The following is a 10,397-nucleotide window of genomic DNA, read 5'->3' as shown; positions in this document are numbered from 1 at the left end:
AACTAGATAAATTGTGGGGTGACATCAAGGATACAATCCATGAAGAGAGTGAAAGGTCATTACAAAATCAAAAGAGAAAGAAAAAACCCAAAGTAGATGTCAGAAGAGACTCTGAAAATTGCATGAGAGTATAAAAGAAGCCAAAACAAAAGAGATGCTGAAGTAATAGAACTCCACACAAGATTTCAAAGGGCAGCCTGAGAAGACAAAGAAAAATATCATGAAATGTTTAGAAAGCTGGAATTGGAGAATAAAAAGGGAAGAACACGCAGCATTTCTCATACTGAAAGAACTGAAAAATTCAAACCTCCAGTTACAATACTGAAGAGATGCTATGGGAAAAATCTTGAATGATTCAGGAAGCATCAAGAGAAGATGGTGCAGAATCTCTATACTAAAAATAATAGGTTGACACGGAAATATTTCCAGAAGTACAATAGGATCATGAGCCAATGGCAATGAAGTAAGAAGTTCAAGCTGCACTTAAGGGATTGGCAAAAAATAAAGCCCCAAGAATCAATGGGATACCTATTAACATGTTTTAGCTAACAGATGCAGCCCAGTCTATGCCAGGAAATCTGGAAGAGCCTAACCCTAACCTGGCTGATGGAGGAGAAGAAACCCCTATTTGTTCCCATTCCCAAGAAAGTCGATCTAACAGAAAGTGGAAATTATTTACCAGTATCATTAATATCACATACAAGCAAAATACTGCCAAAGATCATTGAAAAATGACTATACCATAGACTGGATTGCCAAAGATTTAGACTGGATTTAGAAGAGGCCTGGCTGGAATCAAAGAATATCAGGAGAATGTTTATTGTGCTTTATTGACTATGCACAGGCATTTTATTGTATGAATCACAACAAATTATGGTTAACATTGAGAAGAATGGTAAGACACTTAGTTGTGCTAATATGAAATCTATACCTGGACCAAGAGGCTGTTGTATGAAAAGAGCAAGGAAGGGAACACTACACAGTTTCAAAGGAAAAAAGATGTGTATCAGAGTTGAATCCTCTCTCCATATCTATTCAATATGTATGCTGAGCAAATTATTCAAGATGTTGAACTCCCTGAAGAAGAACGTGGCATCAAAATTGGAGGGTGGCTGGCTCATCAATAACCTATGTTATGCAGATGATATAATCTTGCTTTTTGAAAGGAAGCAGGAGTTGGAACACTTGCTGCAGAAGATGAAAGACTACACCCTGCAATATGGATTGCATCTCAATGTGAAGAAAATAAAAAATTCTCATAGGCAATATGATAGATGGAAGAAAGGTTGAAACTGTCGACAATTCTGTCTTTCAATTAATACATTTGGTATCAGCTGTCAGGAGATCAGGAGATGTATTGTGCTGGAAAAGTCTGCAGTTAGAGAACTCTTCAAATTACTGAGGAGCAATGATGCCAGTTTGAGAACTAAGGTGCACTTGATTCAGGCTGTGGTCTTTTCAGTCACTTGCTATGCATCTGAGAGCTGGACAATGAGTAAGGATGATAGAAGAAGAATTGATGCTTTTGAGTTGTCATATTGGAGAGGAATACTGAAGATCTTATAGACTGCCAAAAGAACAAATATATATCTTGGAGATGGTGCACGGGAATGCTCCTCGGAGGCAAAGACAGCAAAGCCTTGTCTCACATACTGTATGCATTGATAGGAGAGGCTATTTCTTGGAAAGGGACATCATTCTTGGAAAGATGGAGGGACGAGAAGAATACCTCTAAGCAGGTGGGTTGACACAGTGACTGCAACAATGGGCACAAGTGTGTCAGAGATGGCGAGGATGACACAGATAGGACAGGGTTCAGATCTGTTGTACATAGGGTCACTATCGGTCGTACTCAGCTAGATGGCACCTAACAGCAACAACAACATCTCTTCGGTAAAACATTGTTACTAGGGAGGCTCCCGGCCGGCCCACGGCACAGGCGTCATGGCGTCCCCGCACAAACCTAAGTTGTCCAAAAACCTGCTGCACATGAAGTTCATGCAAAGAGGACTAGACTCAGAAACCAAGAAGCAGCTAGAAGAGGAGGAAAAGAAAATCATCAGTGAAGAGCATTGGTACTTGGATTTGCCAGAGCTTAAAGAGAAAGTGTCATCATTGAAGAGCAGAGCTTCTCATTATGCGAGGATCTTCTCTACAGAAGAATGTCATTCAAAGGATTTAATCCTGAGGTTGAGAAATTAATGCTTCAGATGAACTCTAAGAATAAGGATGAAGAAATTGAAGATGGAGCAGTGGAGCTTGACGTGTCAGATGAAGAAATGGCTAGACGGTATGTGACCCTCGCGGGGACAACCGGAAAGAAGTTTGCCAAGAAAAGAGACCGGGCCAATTTTGAGGAAGATGAAAATGGGAACTTGAAGCCAACTAAAGTGAAGAAAGTGTTTTTAAAACCTCAGGACTAGACTGGGTGCCTGAGACAGACACCTTCTGAGAGATGGTAGCGTATTTGAGCGCTTACTCTGTTTCTTAGAGTTCATAGTCCTGTGCTCTGTACCTGTAAAGAGATAAATGTTTTGGAAAATGCTGTTCCCAAGACAGATGTGTGATGGATGTTATACATCCTTTGCTTCATGACATTCATCAAGAATGGGTTTTCAGCTCTCAGTCTGAAAATTACATAGTCTCATGGTTGTTTCCTAAAGACTTTTAAAACTTTTTATTTTTAAAAAATACAAATCTGTAGTCCCTGACATGGAACAAATGAATATCAATGTTTAAATGACAAAAAAACAAAAACAACAACAACAAAAAACATTGTTACTATAACTAGACACTGAATTTTCCACTTTTGACAGTTCTCAATTTAGAATCAATGTCTCTTTTCACTATATTCTCCTCAGAACAGGCCAGGAAAATCCCAAATTCTGAAATAAGTTCTTCCCAACTGCCCCTTACCTAGTCCTTTCACTATTTCTCTAGTGTGTGTTCTCTCTTGTGGCAGCAAATTAAATAAGTGTAATTTTGATTGATCACAAGGATGCTCTTAGTGGTCAGTGGCCTTTAGCAATACCAGTAAGTTCATTTTACAGAAGAGAAAATGAAAGTCTAAATGGAAGAGTCCCTAGGAAGCCTGTAGTCAGAAGTCAGATTTCATACAAGAGATCAGGCTGTCTTAACTACCTGCAGTTAGAATGGTGTGGGCTGAATTTAAAAGAAAGTAGGGGGAGCAAGATAAACTACTTGCCAACATGTTGTTATGTGCTATTGAGTCACTTGCCACTCAAAGCGACTCCTATGTACAACAGCTCTGAAGCCTACCCTGTCCTGAGCCAGCCTCATTGACTCCGACACACCTTACCCCATTACCCCAGTCAAAGAGTCAGTCCATCTCCTCCAGGATCTTCTTCTCCTGCATATCCCTAGACCTTTCCAAGCATGATGTCCTTCTCCAAGGACACATGCCCAAAGTGTGTGAGATGGAGCTTCAAAATCCTAGCCTCCCAGGAGAAATTTGATTTCACTTTCTCCAAGACAGACCTATTTGTTTTCTTGGCAGTCCATGGTATATCTAAGACTCTTCTCTAGCACTGCAAAGCAAAGGTATTGATTCTTCTTCTGTCATCCTTAGTCATTGTCCAGCTCTCTGATTCATAGCAAGTAATTTTAAAGATCATGGCCCGAATCAGGCACACCTTAGTTTCTAGACTGACATCATTGCTCTTCAGCATGCTGGAGAGGTCCCCCAAAGCAGATTTTCCCAGTGCAATTCATCTTTCGATTTCCTGACTGCTGGTGCCAAGAGTGTTGATTGTGGAGCTGAGCAAACTGTAATTGTTACAACCTCAATCTCCTCTCCATCTATCATGATGCTGCCAATTTGCCCAGTGGTGAGAATCTTTTATCTCCTTGATGTTGAACTTCAATCCATATTGAAGACTATATTCTTTTTTTTTTTTTAAGACTATATTCTTGACCTTCGGCAGCAAGCACTTCAGTTCCTCCTCAGTTTCAGTAGCAAAGTTGTGTCATCTCTATAATGCAGGTTGTTGAGCCTTCTTCTAATTCTGATGCCACATTCCTCATAAAAGTCCAGGTTCCTGAATGATCTGTTCTGCATATAGATTGAAAAGGTATGGAGACAGGACACATCCCTCATGCATTCCTTTCCTAATTTTGAATGATGCAGTGTGTCCTTGCTCTGTTCTGACGACTGCTTCCTGGTGCGAGTATAGGTTTCACATGCACACAATCAAGTATTCTGGGATTCCCATTCTCCTCAAGATTAGCCACAATTTGTTGTGATCCACACAGACAAATGCCATCACATAGTCAATGAATCACAGATAGACATTCCTGATCTCCAGATTCTCAATTCTATTCCATTGATCTATGTGTCTGTAATTGTAAAGATAGACATTCCTCTGGCACTCTCTGCTTTCTGCCAAGATCCATCCGACATTGGCAATAATGTCTCTAGTGCCATGACCTATAATAATAGTAGCTGTTATTACAACTAAAGAAAAAGGGACAGTGGGGAACGGTGTTATCATAGTCCAGCATGGGAGTGAGAACTTGCAGCAGATTTGAGGGAATTAGGCGCACAGAGAGAGGATCTCAAACCTCAAAAGAGTGCAACCTGTCAGAGTAATACCAAAGGGAGAAAGGAGGAATGAGAAATTCCAAGACGTCTATCTTTCTTTGTTTCCAGTACTGTGTGTTGATTGGGTAAATCTATTCAAAAGTCCAAAGGCAAAAGGCAGCCTGGGAAATGTAGTGAAAGAGATGAATTTAAGTTTTTTCTTTGGATATTTTCTCGGGTGTGTAATTATAATGACAAGAATTGTCATGTAACATCAATTTGTAGTTTTGATCCTTTCACAGAAATGCATACTTTCATTAAAAATAAAACTTAAGAGAATCATAGGAAATAAATGACAAATATCTAATTAAGTAAAAAATGTGTCTTTTCTAACATAAAAGCAAATATGATCCCACATGTAAAGAAACATTAATAATTTACTTATGAAAGACAGGTACTTTCAAAAGATTTGCTAGTAATATTTTCATTAATTTATTGTAAATATAAAGCACTTTAATAAGAAGTCGGTTATAATTAACTGAAAGTCACCTTATCCACCAAATTCCCTTGCTTGAGCAAAACATGTTATTACTTTTTTGTAGATTGTCAGCACTTGGTGCTGGAAAAGATAGCAAGTTGTCAACATTTCTTAGGTTGGAGAAAGGGTCAACAAACTATAATCCTTAGCAAAATCAAGCCCACCACTTATTTTTATGTGACCCACAGCAAAGAATAGTTTTTCTTCTTCTTTTATTTTTAACATTTCTGAACAGTTTAAAATAGCAGTTGAAAAACATTTTGCACTTCAAAGCTATAATAAAACTCACCCCCATGAGTTCAGTTTTCAGACAAACTACTGAAAGACCTATAAAGTGAAAAATAACACCAGGAAGGAAGTTAATGCTTAAAACAATCAATCATATAAGGTCAAAAGAACAACATTTGTCCAGGTATAAAGCAAGTTCAGAAGGCAGTAAAATTAGGATACAATTATTATTGTTGTTGTTGTTATGTGCTGTCAAATTACCTGTGACTCATAGTGACCCTACAATAGCCCTGAAGCCTCTCTGTCCTGAGCCAATCTCATTGACTCTGACACACCTCCTTTGTTGTCCCAGTTACTGTATCACACCATCTCATCTGGGGTCTTCCTCTCCTGAGCTGTCCCTCGACCTTTCCAAGCATGATGTCCTTCTCCAATTCCTGGTCCCTCCTGGCCATGTGCCCAAAGTATGGGAGACAGAGCTTCAAAATCCTAGCCCCCAAGAAGAAACTTGGTTTCACCCTCTCAAAGACAGACCTGTTTGTTCTCTTGGCAGTCCATGGTGTGTTCAATACTCTTAATAGAAATGAGAATTAAATGAGGAAATGAGTATGGTTATTTTGTTTTCCAATTAATGTCTTAAACTATATACTAATGGTTGAATGGGTGGGGGGACCTTGTAAATTTACTCTAATCACAAGAAAGAAAAAATCTATAAATACATTAATAAAATTTCATGCTCAATCAAAATAATATATTAGGCCTTTTCTCCTTATCTTCTTTCAAGGAGGAAGGTTCCTTCCTCTGGGCATGTAACTTTCTAATAAATCTATCATTACTATACACCCTCAAAAAAAACCCCACAAAACAAAACAACCCATGTGTTATCTTAACACGTGTCCACAAACAAGGTTTTAGTGTAACATAGGCATACCTGTTCATTTATAATGCATGTCTGTGGTAATGTATCAAGTAGACAATCTAGAAATTTGAAAATATTCAATGTCTGACCCTTGACTGAAAAGATCCCAGACAACTGAGCTAGAGGCACCTGTTTTCTTAAGAGTCAGAGACAATGGCATCTTTTGCAGCATTAGAAGAGATCCTATCATTTCTTTCTGAAAGCGGAGGGCAGTGTGGGTCATGGAAGAGGTGAAACTCGTCGTTCAAGAAGCTTGCTCTCTGTTATTCGTTCCCAAAGCCACATCCCGGGCCTGTAGGTGACAGAGCTCTGGCCTCTAGCCTGATTTTGCAGGATTGCATGGCCACTCTCTATGTGGTCATCCTTAATGTGACTTTCCAGCCCAGCCTGGAAATCTGATAGAACTCTGTTTCTGAGTTCCAAAAATCGTTGCTCTTTCTTTGCAACAACGTAATACATTTCTGATGGGTTTGAGTTGGTGTTTTTGTCTGTTTGCTTATTTGTTTCCTTTTGAGTTTTAGTTGCATTTTTAGAAGCAAATATTCAGACATGACCTGTGTTCTGTGTGTTTCACTTTGTAAGAAACACTCTTTCCATTTTGGGAGGAAAGTAGCACATTTTATCTTTAATCAGTAGAAAAGTAAACACAATCATTCCCAAGTCAGTGATCCACTCATTCAGTCTCCAAATATTTGTTTGCCTACTAAGTACCAGGTACTTTTATAGGCTGGGCGGTGGGTGTGGGGGGATGCATTTACAAGTCTTGGGAGGCCTAGTGGGTCGGATGTTGCAATGTTAACCAAAAGGTGGTGTCTTTTCTGCTGCTTTGAATTCAACGACAGCTCCATCAAAGAAAGACGGACAATCTTCTCTCTTGAGATTTACAACCCCTAAAAATCCGCTGAAAGGTCAACTATTCCACACTGCACAAACCTTGGCTTGTCTGTCTAGAGGCTCCACATGCAATAATTATCAGAGGACAGTAGAGGGCGGACAAGCATAGAGATTGTCAGAGGCGTTGGGGAACGTAGAGGAAAGAGGGGTGGGAGGAGAAGGGGGAACTCCGAAGTGGACCTAGGGCTAAGGGAGGAGAGAAAAGGGGTAGGTGGGATGGGAGAGAGTCCATGAGAGGTTAGGGGGGAAAGTAGAGGGAGAAGAAAAGGGGAGTGAAGAATGGGAGGAATACTCAAGAAAGAGGAGGAAGAAAGAGGACGAGGAGATGGAAGGAGGAAAAAAAAAAGGTGAAGTAGGGGGGCGGAGAGGAGGAATCAGAATGGAAGAGGAAAAGCATATGTGTTTTGTAGGATACTTTATATTTTACAGTGCGCTGCAGATATGTGTCATTTTCTCCTCACATTATCTATCCCAGTGGGTTGGATAATTTATTGATTACTGCCAAAATTTCAACTTGCAATGTTATTTTGAGTCAAATACACCTTGTAATGGCAAAATGAAGGTAGGCAATTGGGCCAGAAGACCCTGACGAATCTTCACTACGTATTATATTTCTGTCGAGCTCAAAGTTGTGGCAATTCTGAGGTGAATGAATGGCATGCAATCCTCGTGTTAAAGCTCAGACATAGAGGTCAGAGAAAGCAAGATCTGTGGCTTTCAAACTCTTCAACCCACAGAAAGAAACACCATCATTTTATAACATATATACTCGCAGAAATTAAAATACTTAAAACTCATGGTGGTATTTTGTTTTAGTTTAATGTCAGCTGTGAGCCACTAGGTGGAGCCTATGAGTAGGTTGAGATGGGCGGTTTGAACTACTCAGAGACCAAGCAGATCACAGTAAGCGCTTGTTAGGTGCCATCTAGCCGTAGTGACCCTATGAACAACGAATATGAACTTTGCCTTATTTTGTACCATTCTCAGAAACTCTGATAAGCTTGAGCCCATTGTTACAGTCACCGTCTTGTTGAAGGTCTTTTTCTGACCCTCCATCTTTCAAGCATGACAAAACTTGAGCTTTGGTGATAGATCTGAAGTTCTTTTCCCAGCAGACCGTGTTACTTGATAAGATGTGTTGTTAGGTGCCTTTGAGTCTAGTATGACTCATAACAGCCCTAAGAACAACGGACCTGAATCCTGTCCTATCCTGTGCCATCCTCACTCTCTCTGATACACTTTAGCCCATTGCTGCAGTTGCCACGCCAGTCTATCTCGATGGGGTCTTTCACCTCTCCAAGAATGATATACTTTTCCAAGGAATAGCTTTTCCTAGCAACATGTCCAAAGTAAGCCTTGTCATCCTTGCCTCCAAGGAGCACTCCGGTTTCACCCTTTTCAAGATATACCTGTTCATTTGGCAATCCACGGATTATTCAGTACTCGTCTCCAACACAAGACAAAGTCAGCGATTCTCCTGTCATCCTTATTCAACTTCCAGCTCTTCGATGCACACCAAGTAATTGAAAAGCTTGATGGGATAGAGACTGAGAAAAGCTTTATGTACAAATCCTAGCACCTTACAGGTCTCCAGCGCTCATTTCTCTCCTGGAAATTACCATATAAAGTATACTGTAGATGAGGATTAAAACTCTGAGCGACATTAAGCATGGAAAAGAGATAATGAGGGTAGTGAAGAGGGTCATAGTTCTGACTCCTAAGGTTCTAGTGAAGGATAAAAGAATTATTGCATGTGAAGGCTTTAGTAAGTGGTTGTTAGTGCACTGTCTTACATTAAAACAGTACAATTAATTGTATTACACTATTAAATCATAATACATTGTATACATTAATACAAAATACAATCTATTGTATTTTTAAGCTTATACACATGTGTTTGTAATACATTGGAAAAAATCAAGAGCTAGTTTATTGCTGTGATCACAACTTTCAGCATTATAATATTTGAGGGATTGACTTAATTGTTCTTCATTCAACAGAATAGAAGGAAAAGGTGAAAGTTTCAAGAGGAGTAGGTTTTGTTCTTTCAAAAAAAACCAAACTCTCAGCTTTGAGCCAGTTCTGATTCATGAAGTGCATTTTTTTAAGTAGTCTTGTTCAGATTTTTGTTCTTTAAACGGAGCTCCAATGGCTGCCAAATAAAGATGTATTAAAAACGTTCTGTACATTTGACGAGCAGGTGAGCCATCCACTGCATAGGTTCCATGGTGTAATGGTTAGCACTCTGGACTCTGAATCCAGCGATCCGAGTTCAAATCTCGGTGGGACCTTCTATTTTTAGGGAGTTCTCGGGGTTTAGTAGTAGTAAAGAGGGATGCTGGCAACCAAAGGACAAATACAGCCGTTTCTCTGCAGAAAAAGACGGGCAATCTTTTTGAACTTTGTACAGTTTTCTCCCTCCAACGTGATAGTAAACAAGAATAACAGGGATCTCTGGTGGCATAGTGGTAAGTAGCTGCATTGCAACTCCAACGTCATGTAGAATGTACAATCATCTCTCATACTACCTCCGAAAACCTGCTGAGTGAGGGTCTGTCAGTTCCAACTTATGGAACACAGAACAGTGACTTACTTCAGATGAGGATGTGTCTCTAACATAAAGGTGCTTCTAATCAACAGGTTCTGTAGGAGACAAATAAGCAAACTCCTTTCTAGTGATTTAAAGATCAGTTATAATGAAAATTTTATGATTCAACTAAAATCTAACAAGTGAATCTTTCACTAAATGGTATGCATTTATTCAACAAATCCTCTTTTTTTATTTCTTCTGCTGGTCATTTTTGGAGATGAGACATAGAACTGGTATCTTACTCAGAAATAGCAGCTGTCCTAATGAGTGTGGGCATTATTGTTATACAGTTCAAATGTTTCCCTTAATGGTTTATTTGTGCTGTAATTCTAGAAAACAATTGTTGAGCATGTTGTCAGGAGGGATCAGTGCATGGAAAAGAAATTATGTTGAGAAAGGTGAAAGTCAGAGAAAGAGAGGAAGAACTTCAACTAGATGGATTAATACAGTATCTGTATCAATGGGCTTGAGCATATGGTGAGGGTGACCTATGATGAGGAAAGGTTCAGATCTGTTATTCACAGGGTTGCTTTGAATTGTAGTAGACTCAGTGGCACCTAACAACAACATCTAGAACATAATATTTACTGTTTTCTATATTACCATGCAGAATAATCTTGACATATTAGTTATAAGCAGAAACTTTAAGGTGAGACAAATCTGGATTCAGCAAACTGTTCCTGTTTGG

The 10,397-nt window shown here is 39.4% G+C and overlaps 1 non-coding gene and 1 pseudogene across 1 annotated transcript; both read left to right on the top strand.

The window, feature by feature from the left end:
- The first annotated feature begins 1,944 nt into the window (after positions 1–1,944).
- Positions 1,945–2,423, top strand: LOC102862143 (annotated as a pseudogene).
- A 6,915-nt stretch (positions 2,424–9,338) lies between these two features.
- On the top strand, positions 9,339–9,410 carry TRNAQ-CUG. The gene has a single exon. It is a non-coding gene; the product is annotated as a tRNA-Gln (tRNA).
- The last annotated feature ends 987 nt before the right edge of the window (positions 9,411–10,397 follow it).

Source organism: Elephantulus edwardii, unplaced genomic scaffold, assembly GCF_000299155.1.
Source record: "Elephantulus edwardii isolate Elephantulus edwardi_28Jun2011 unplaced genomic scaffold, EleEdw1.0 scaffold00391, whole genome shotgun sequence".
In the NCBI taxonomy this organism is placed as follows: Eukaryota; Metazoa; Chordata; class Mammalia; order Macroscelidea; family Macroscelididae; genus Elephantulus; species Elephantulus edwardii.
The sequence above is the reverse complement of the archived record's forward strand: the minus strand, read 5'-3'. Positions and strand labels throughout refer to the sequence as shown.